Source organism: Gallus gallus, chromosome 8 (assembly GCF_016699485.2).
Source record: "Gallus gallus isolate bGalGal1 chromosome 8, bGalGal1.mat.broiler.GRCg7b, whole genome shotgun sequence".
NCBI lineage: Eukaryota > Metazoa > Chordata > Aves > Galliformes > Phasianidae > Gallus > Gallus gallus.
Window position 1 is genome coordinate 9,771,673 of NC_052539.1, and position 10,636 is coordinate 9,782,308.

General features: G+C 39.8%; 1 long non-coding RNA gene across 1 annotated transcript; it reads right to left on the reverse strand.

Moving 5' to 3' along the window:
• Positions 1 to 2,181: 2,181 nt before the first annotated feature.
• On the reverse strand, positions 2,182 to 10,229 carry LOC112532938. The gene is made up of 3 exons (XR_003076565.2): positions 10,003 to 10,229; positions 8,521 to 8,695; positions 2,182 to 2,911 (listed from the first exon to the last, which is right to left on the reverse strand). It is a non-coding gene; the product is annotated as an uncharacterized LOC112532938 (long non-coding RNA).
• Between the last annotated feature and the right edge of the window lie 407 nt (positions 10,230 to 10,636).

Sequence of the window (10,636 nt, forward strand, 5' to 3'; positions counted from 1 at the left end):
ATGGTTTCCAGAGCTATTTATTTTAGGATCTAGCATGCAAAATAGCCATGTGCACAGCAAGAGCTGTCACTTCCCCCATGAGTGAGAAAGCTTCCCAGTAGCTGTTGATTCTCAAGTGTGATCACAGAAAAATTCATCTGGGATCCAGTGTTTGCATTTGACAAATTTCCTTGTATCATCAATCTTTGCACTGCAAATCTGATATATCAGTAGGTATATCAGAGATCAAAGCTTCTTAAGCAGAGGCTTCAGTTTGAAACCTGCTGTATTTTCTTACCTGTAGCCTTATAACGAGGGCTTAGAGAACATGGCTGCAGGCACCTCACTCAGTTTAAAGGAAAGTGAACGTCATTGGAACTATGGCACAGCCTGCTATCTCCTTCCTAACTGGGGCTATCATCCCTTAAAAGCTTTTCAAGCTACAATAAAAGTGGCTTGGAAAGAAGTTGTGAGATTGCTGTGAAAAGGCAACCTGAAAATAGATTCCAGCTGAAAGGAAAATCTCTCCTGGGAAACTTTAATCTGCTGATCTCAAGGAAATCCAGAGGGTTTGTTTCCAATGCCTGCTGAGATTCTGAAGGCAACGCAGGTGTTAATGATACCTCTGTCACACAAGCATGCTGACAGCGCAGAATACAAGGCGAGACTCTCTCTACCATCTTTTCAGCAGGAGAAAGGATAACAGGTGGGGACAGCCCCTCACTCAAACCATCTGTCACCCCAAGTGACAAGTGCCCACGTAAGGATGCATCTCTTAATGTCCCTCAGCTCCTCCTATGAATCTCACAGCACAGATAATGTTTCAGTGCTCCCTAGCCCCAGATTTCTATTTACCACTTCTACGCTTTTATAAGCTCAGTACTCCCTCGTAACCTTTCCTCATTCAGGCTATTTTTGATAGATGCATTTCTTTCATATCACCCATCGTGGTCAACATTTCCCTTAGTTCATCTCCCTTCCTAAATAAGTCGCTAACTTCAGCCTCTAAACCTCATCCTGAAAGATTCCTCACTTGCTATACCTTCTCCTCCTTTCCTCCAACCACTTCTCAAAAACTTCTTCAGTCCCAGATGCCCTAGATCAGCTGCTGCTCGTTAACATTTCCAGCTGTCCATCAACACATCGCTACTGATCACTGACTTTGGTGAAGTCTGCCTGCCTGCCTCTCTGCTTAAAAGCTTCAAGTGTATCCTGAAGGCTAAAAAGAGGCAGTGACTGTATTTGCTAGAAACGTGCATGGATGGGGAACCCTAAAGAGGTGTGTAGGTAGACTTTTTCAAGTATCTACCAGCAGCACAAAGGGAATGTATCCATATTAGGCTCTCAGAAGTTAAAGCAACGCCATGTCTATCAAATTTGCAGGAGCATGGAGGTAAAAAGCTATACAGGCCAATATTCTTTGCCCTTTTGCTCCTTTTCCCCTTTCTTCAGCCCCGTGGATCCAAGTTTTACTGAAGGAATACTGGAGCTTCTCAAGGACCTCACTACAGAACAAAAGGCACAAAACTCTGAATGAACATGGAAGTTTGAATGAGAATAACACTTCTCAAGCAATTTATTTCCCAGCCCCTTCAATGTTACCTCATTTCATGTGTGTTTGACACCTCCTTTTCCTTTGCAGAAGGTGCAAAAAGTGTCAGGGCAGAAAAAAAGGAAAGAAACAATTTGTTCTAACTTAAGAGCCTGTAAGTGTCACTTACTGCATGGAAAATAATTGAAAAAGGATTGTGCTAGAAATGTAGACGTGATTCATTGCTGACTACAAGTTCATATGCTGTTACTGCCATGCAAAAAGTGCCCTTCTGCTGCTTCAGGTTATGTGCAGCTTCTCCACACTCATTTGTACCACACTATTTTTTTTTTTATATTCCCTTTACAACAAGGCTCTGGGAGATAGGAAAGCAAAACCGCTATTTTTCCCACTGATAATTTTGTTTTTTTGCCAGGGAAAAACCAAAGTGTGGTGCAATTGCTAATCATTCACACAAAAAATACTTACCCATACAGAGGACTATTTTATCCCAGTAGTATTTGATCTGTGAGAATACATTTGTATTCTGGTTTTTTATATAAATCAAAATGGAAAAGTTAATGATTTTGTATTGGTACAAAAAGGGTTGTTTTGCATTTCTTCCCTTCTGTGTAAAGGCTGCAATAAACCTCTATCACAATCTGGTTTGAGTTGAAGAAAATGTTTTATTCCCACCACTTCAAATCAGCTTTTTCAAAGGGACTGAACTTGTGACAGCCTGTGAGAATAATGCTGGCAGCATTATGGTTTTTGTCAATACGTATGAAGTCAATAACTATGTTGTTTCATCCGGCACAATACCATCAACATTACAGCAGATGTGCCAAGTTCAGCCTCCAAACAAGCTGAAATTTATTAATTAGCCCCAAAACCAATGGGAGATCACATCCAGGCACTACAAATTGAAGAGTAAAATCATGCAATTCCTTCCAGCAATAAAAAGGTTGTCAATCAATCCTGCATGAACAAAACATATAAATCTGTATGAGTTGGGCTTGTTTATTTTTCTTGGGCAAGGATTTCTGTCTCTTGCTTTGGGCAAGCTGCCTTGATGTTGCTGCTCTGGCAGGTATCCATCAAATTAAAAACACACCTCTTGTTGTTACCACAAAACTCGAGGCTGCTGCAGCCCAGCCTCTGGGCAGGGTGAAGGGAGGTACTCTCCTGAGGACACTCATCCCTGCGGTGTGGGATAAGGGTGCATAATTTCAAACATGGACTTCCACGGAATGGCAGAAACCAGGAAACCTGATTGCTTCCTGCTCTAAGTGAAAGCTACACTTCCTTAAGTCACTGAATAAAAACCTTCTCTTGAATGTGTTTCTTTACCCTTACACCTATGGCAGCTGTTGCTCTTGTTGCTCAATGTCCTGCAGGCACCTGTGGAGGCAACATGACAAAATACAGTGTTATAAAGCAGAGTAGGGCTGGCACAGGAAGCTTAAGAGGACTAGCACATCCAGCAGAAATACATCCAGCCCAATCAATATGAAACCTATTATTAAGGAGCGTTTCTGTTTTGAACATTGTTGCTGTGCAAAGTGACTTAAATAAGAAATCTATTCAAAAAGTATTTTACTTTTACCCCCCAAATACGCACCTTTTCTACTTAAAAAGAGTTCTTGAAAAAATGTCAAAAATTCCTGCAGGGTGGAGAATATTCCCACAGAACATACCTGTTAATTAAAGACCATGCTTTTCTCTGAGAAAGCCAACCACTTTGGCCACAAATTTTTCATCAACCTCTAATGATCTCTGTCTGTCAAATGGCGGCCATGGGATGGCTCATAAAGGAGAGGGGTGAGAGGTGAAGAGGTGGCCCCTTCCCTCTTCATTCATTAGAAGGGAAAAATGATAACAGGAGCTATCTTGTTGTCATTCTTCTTCCCCTGCTCAGTTTACTTCTGTTGTACATACAAGTAAACCAAACCCTGAACAAAGGGCCACAGAGGTCTTTGAACTGTAAGTGTACCAATACAGAATCACAGAACCATAGAGAACCACATAGAGAACCATAGAGAAGAAAGGACACACGAAGATCATTGAGTCCAACTCCTGGCTCCACACAGAATTACCCCAAATCCAAACCCTGTGTCTGAGAGCGGTGTCCTAATGCTCCTGGACCTCCAGCAGCTTGGGGCCATGCCCACAGCCCTGGGGAGCCTGCTCCATGCACAACCATGTTACCTCACAGGCCTTTTAATGAGTTCAGGAGATGGAAGCATGTTGCTTTGACCACCTCTGCACAGGCAATGAGCAGCACGTTGGTGCCAGAGCTGGAGCAGTGGCATCACCCCATGCTACACGAGCCTGTAGTACTATTAAGTCCTATTATTAGTACTATTAGGTCCTGCTTCAAAGCCATCTGCTTGGCCTAGGAGATCTTCCACAGAGTGAGGAGGAGCCATCACCACAAAATTTTCCCTCTTTTATTGTTTACTTTATGATTATGGTTTTTTTTTTTGTTTGTTTGTTTTTGTTTGTTTTTTAAAGAAAAAGTAAGTGCAATAGCTTCTCACAAAGTTGGAGACCACATTTAGTTTAGCTTTGAGATATAAAAAGAGGTTATTTACTCTTTCATTTGAATCAAATATGCACTGTTTCTATAGCAACTCTGACACTTCATAGCTCTAACTGTTGCACAGATAGAAAGTGTTTAACCCTTTGAAGTGTACAGATCTGAATCTTTCAGAAATAATTCCAAAATAATTACCCTTCATCATATTGTTATTCTGCCTCCCTCAAAGAAGGATGAGACAGTCTTTTTGTTTCAGTTTTTTAAAAATAATCTTCCTAAGTATGTGGCTTATTAACTTGTGTACAGGAGAAGCAAGGATTCATTGCTATGCCTGAATTGTGATCAAGTGATGCATCAGTGAAAAAAGCACGCATCAGCACTGAGAGCTTGCTGTGATAAGCCCCAAAATCTAAGAATTTCACTTGGTGTGTGTGGGATCCTCAGCAATAGATACATAACGCATCAGGACCGTATCATTTTTAGAAGAAGTTGATAAAACACAAATCCCAGGTTGGATACTGGAATTTGTGGAAGTTCTGACCTTATATTATATTTACCTTTATAACAAGTATTTATACAATGATACTGTATCCATAAAACAACCCTCCTTTCTTGTTTCTCCTACCTTTTCTCCTACCTCCAACCACAAAACCCCATTCTTCCAAAACAGGACCTAAGGCACCATATAGAAAATTCCACTTCCCTCTGGTTAGATCTCTTCTTATATTCCAGGATGAGTAATAAAAGTGTAAATGACTTCAGAAAAGATGTCTGAATATTCTTTCTATTAGAAAAGCTGTGTTCTGGATTTAAATGCTGTGACTAAACAAATAGCTCAGGTGTGCAGTATCACACTATATCATATCAGCAGTATCATCTGCTGATGAAAAATTCAAGGAAAATCAATCTGAGATTTATGGTGCTGTCTTCATAGCTAGAATTACCTGCTCTGGAAATCAGCCTCGTTACTATCCTTGATTTAAAACTGAAAGTCTGACAAGGTGGGAAATTTGCAATGTTTCTATATTTACTGCTTTATGGTTTCAAGAGCTTCCATCTTCGCAGACTTCATTACATTGCATGAATAATGGTAATATTTTTTTGTGATGCATCACTAGAAAAATGTTTCAGTAAGAAGAACATGAAGTGAAAAAAGAATAAAGAAAATCATTTTAAAAGAATAAAAGAAATGAATGAGTTAAAGCATGCCCATTTTTAAATATAATAGAAAGAATGAGTCATGAAATGTCCCTTTTTTCTGAGCTAAGCTAAGTATGTGTGTAGATACCCTTGAAAATAGTTTATGCTATAAAAGATGTGTTTTTCGCAGGATATTTTGTACAAAATATGATTTTAAAAGTCTGTATTAATATCATCACTTGTTCTGTAGATTTTTTTAATTGTGTTCAGATCTAGAACTCAGAAGAGTTATTGATGTTACTAACAACTTAATTCAATGTGTGTCTAAAATGTCAGACACCAGAAAAGAGTGCATTTGAAAAACCTCTGTGAATTATGAAAGTTATGTCCACACTTTCTGCTACATTCATAGTACACCTGCAGCTAGCTCTGCAAGCTGTTCACCTGTGTAGCTGGCAAGTTCTCATCTCCATAAATCACAGTGGTCCTCGGTCCACAAATTTACCCAGGGCTGATGCACAGGCAGGATACTGTGCTCCTGATGAAGATACAACCCTGTGGGTCAGTCCTTGGTGACTCAGTGGTCTAAAGTCAACCCAACTGGAGTGGGTCTAGCAGACCCCACTTTGGTTTCTGTCAGCCACATGCCCATACCCCACTACTTGCCCATACCCCAGTACCTGTCCTTCTCAGGTCCAAGAGATCACATTTCTGCCTTCCTATTCAGCAGATACAGGTAGGAGACTGAGATTGTGGAAGCTCTGTCCCTGGAGGTGTTCAAGGCTAGGTTGGATGGGGCTCTGGGCAACCTGGTCTAGTATTAGATATGGAGGTTGTCAGTCCTGCCTGCAGCAGGGGAAGTGGAGCTTGATGATCCTTGAGGTCCCTTCCAATGCAAGCCATTCTATGATTCTATGATTCTGTGACTAACCAAATCGCAATGCAGCTTTTAATGTCAGCTATTGTGCAGGAGGAGAAAATGCTGCAAGGAAACAGCCCCTCACACTGACTGACAACAGGAGTTACAAAAGGATTAAAATGGCTTATGGATCTTTTCTATCAGGTTTTCAGGGAATTCCATGAGATTTTTTTTCTATGGGTCTGTAGATGGCCAGAAGCTGTAACACTGATTGACCTAGTCTGTCCTTGTAAAATACAAGTTATATGTCGTCCTTTAATAATTTCAGCTTAACATCAGTTACCATACTGCTAAGGAAAATAGAATTTTCTCAAAGTCAGACAAATTTGAACACTGATTTTGGGAAATGATTTGTTTCCTTCAAAATTATTGGAAAAAAAACCTTAATTGTTAGGGTTGAGGAAGAAAACAATAAGGAATAGTGTCAGTATGCACAACAGGAGCTTTGTGATTTGTCCCTTCATACTTTCTTATCTTCATGCTCATAACTGGAGAGATTTCAAGTATATTTATGTGGTAACTGTGTGTTTTTAAATACCTCATATTTCAGAAATAAAGGAACAAGGAGGATGAGAATGGATATTCAATATACCAAAAGCACAGGAAAACACTCTGTCAGAACAACCTGAATATATGTTGATCATGAATATATCACCACAGCACATTTTTGTTGATTAATTGGCAGAAAAATCTCCCACTGGGAATCACAGCACCAGTTGCCAGAGTTCCCTGAGACTTTGATTTCCAGTGTTCAGGAGGAGAAAGAGCTGGAGCATAAATTACAGTTAGCGGGAGTAGCAGAAGGGCTCAGCACATCGGTGGGTGACCCTTCAGATTGCAATGCAGGGTTCACGGCCAAGCACTGCCGCAAATGTGGGGATTCAATCAAAGAGCTGAATGGAATGATTCTGGAGTTTGATTGCACCAGGCAGGGGTCATGATAAGAAACAGTGGTTGTTCACCCAGGAGAAATTTGAGGAGAGCGTTCTGTCCGCACAGCATACCTGAAGCCGTCTTATTAACATTCACAGGGATTCTTACAGGGAAAAGGGGAGAAAATGAAAGTAAAATGAATGTATAGGTATCTGCAAGGCCCAACAACTTATGCATTTTTATAGGGTAAAACTGAAGCTGCATGTGTGTGTACCTATGAGGAGGTATTCATGCAGCATTCTTCACTTTCATTGCAGGCAAACAAATCAGTGCAAGACAAATGAAATGTCAGATGTGTAAATAAAGGAGTTATTACTAACAGATCCTTAAAGCTAAAAATATAGACAGTAACACACATAGAGGCATTAAAGTCACAAAGTTAACGCCCAACCCACAAGTCAGAATTGCTTTCATCACTCAAAATAGACTTTAATGCTGTGATCCATAAGGATGATAACAGAAATATAAAAGGAATCTGGCAAGACATACTCATGTTAATATAGTGGACCTGTTCTTTAATGGTTTTCTGGAGTGAAAGTTTGCCAGAACAAAAACATATGCAGATTATTAGACTTGTTGATTCACAGATGAGATCCTTAGGATAGACTTGACTGTAAGATTTCTTTCTGTCAAAATTAAAAAATAGATAATCCTATGCAAAGCATACAGTAAGTCTTTCTCTTCTGCTTCAGGGTTCATTAAAAAAAAGAAACCAACAGCGTTTCATTTTAAAAAGTGATATTAAATGTCAAATCACAATAATGTAAATGACTTAGAAGTGTTCCTGCATTACAGCAATCTTTTCAGTGAAACCAGACTTATTGAGCTTAACTGCCTAAGCACTAATTAAAACATCCCTCATTTTGTTTGTTCTATTCAGAATTACATTGCAAGCTTAGAATGGTTTTCACAAGGCTAAGGCACTGATAAGCCTTAATAGTATTCTATTATTTCTCAGGTTCAAAGAATATATTTCTTTGGCTGTAGCTGAGTGGCTCGAGGGACAAAAAGAATGCATGAGAAGAGTGGGAACACAGCTTCATAGCATCGCTACTTCACTGTTGGCTCTTGAATTCTGATTGTGAAGTTTTTCTACAGCTCACATCATGGAAAGATGCCATACATTTATACAGAAGCTGCCTTTATGCATTGTATCGATCTGGAGTGGTGTATTTTGAGAGAGATGCAAGCAGCTAAGCAAATTCTTGAAAGACCATACAAAGTGACATAAAAGAATGGCAATGAATTCTATTCACTAACTTGCACTGAGAAAAAAATTACATGATCACTCAGGGCAAAATAAGTATAGTATTGTTTTTATGTAAGCCTTCAGAAGGAGGTGATGGTGACTGATGCAGATCTACATTAATGGCCCCATTGCTGGCAGTGGAAAGGTGGCTGCCAGTGGAAACCTCAGTAACAATGCTCACAGAGAGGAACTCGGAAGGAACACAAAGAGCTTGGAAGTTTTCCTATTACCTTCTGTGTATTTTCACGTCCTGCTGGTCTGCACTGCAACATCACCTCTGCCCTGTTCAGAACAGTTCTGCTGGAGGAGGCAGAAGCCAGAGGATGTTGCTCCCAATCCAGCTGCTGACCTGTTGCTGACTTTGGAAAGGTTGCTTCATTTTCCAATATCTTAATTCTCCTGTATCTATGATAAGGAACTGGGATTCAGTTTCTGTACGATCTTCTGCGAATATCCTTATATAAGCACTAGACATCGACTGCAAATGAGAAATTTCAGGAAGAGTCACATTTAAAACAAATGTTGTACCTTAGCCTTTCCAGTTCTGAATAAAGAATATGAATCTGACAATGTCATATTATTTTCACAGTAATTTTGTAATTTGGCTTAATTAAAGCTTGTGTTCCAGCTGTATTATAAAACAAGCACCTGCCAGTTACAGGGATAAATATTTTCTAACCATCTACATAATTGGGGTATAAGTCCTGTGCTGATATCTTAACAGTTCTGTACATGAGACACTTTGGGTTTAGACAGTTGCTACATGTTTTCTAATCCCGGCCACTACTTGTACCTAAATCAGCTTGGAGGTACAAGCAAATTGTATCAAAGGAGTGATGCTAAGATACCAGAGCCTGATGATTATACAGAGATCCAAGACTGGATGTATCTTGAGAAATGTTTCCCTTGTGACCAGAAACCTGAACTCCTTCCTGGGCCCCTCGGTAGTATATCCCAGTGAGTTTCTGAGACCACTCTGGGTCACCCTGCATGTTATCACAGTAACATTTCACTTCTGAGTCTACGCACAGAGACATATACACAGTACTCAGGGAGTTCCTGCATATTCTACAATGCAGGTGTCCGGACAACACAGCTCAATACCTTCAAACTGTGATGGCTTAGTTCTACCGCATGAAAGGCACCCTTAAGCCTCACTGCTGCAATTGCTAAGTATGTATCCACCATGTTTTGATAGCTGTGATTTCAGTGGAATGCTCAACAATGAGCCTTTAAGTGAACTAAATAGTACTCTAGTCATGCAGTTTGCTGACACAAGCAATGAATTGGCTTTGCACATCCCAGCAGTAAGTTACCTGCAGCCAGATGAAACCAAAGGCCCACCTTTCCCCAGGAGCCCTCCAAGTGCCTTACACACTCCCCTGCTGTGCAACCAAGATCTGCACTCAGTCATTCACCAACACTACTGTGCACCACAGCTATTTGCAGGAGATAGAAGGCATCTAGATCTGCGTGGGCTTAATATAAAACTTATGGTCTGCAGAGGCATATATAAAAAATCCTGTACAAGACAAAAAACTGTTTCAGAGCCAGAAAGAGGCTCACCCAAGCTCCAGCTGTGCACTTCACCTACACAGTCATTATCCCACCATTATCCATTATCATGGAAATAAAATGGATGCCAGAATTTGACTCCAGGTAAACACATACTGTTATTCCCATAAAATAAAATGAAGCAAAGGAATACCCACAGTTCTGTTGCCTTTGGTATATGTATCACATTTTAAAACCCTTCCAGCTCACAGTAAAGGCTCATCATTTCTTAACATGGTAGAAGATACGGTCTTTAAAACTTTTAAATATTTAATTCACATATTTGTATGTCCAATGCAGAGTTGGATTATAAGGTAGGATGAGGAAGTGGAATATTTTTGTTCTGGTAAACAGAAATGTAGTCTGTTTCTAACGAGTAGCAATCAAGAGACACTGTAGGGACACAGAACATAAAATAAAACAGCAAGAGAATCCAATATGCTGCTATTCCTGGCAGTTCTAAAAATTAATTCAAAATTGCATCTATTACAAGAGTAATGGAGAAGTATGTCCCATGTTTGTGAATTCTGGGACCACGGCTGATAGCTTCATTTCCCCCCTGCCCTAGTTAAATTACACAATATGGCCACAGTTTGTAAACAAAATAATCAATGTTACTAATGTATGCACCTAATAAGCAGATATGTTGTTAAATTATGCCCCATATAGTAACTGTTCACTTCCAAATAGGTGCATCTCTTATTAAGCATTTGAGTATTAATTTCTCCATTCACAGTGCAAAATGATATAACAGGAAGATTTCAGCTGTAATGCCTTTCACAAATCATAGTC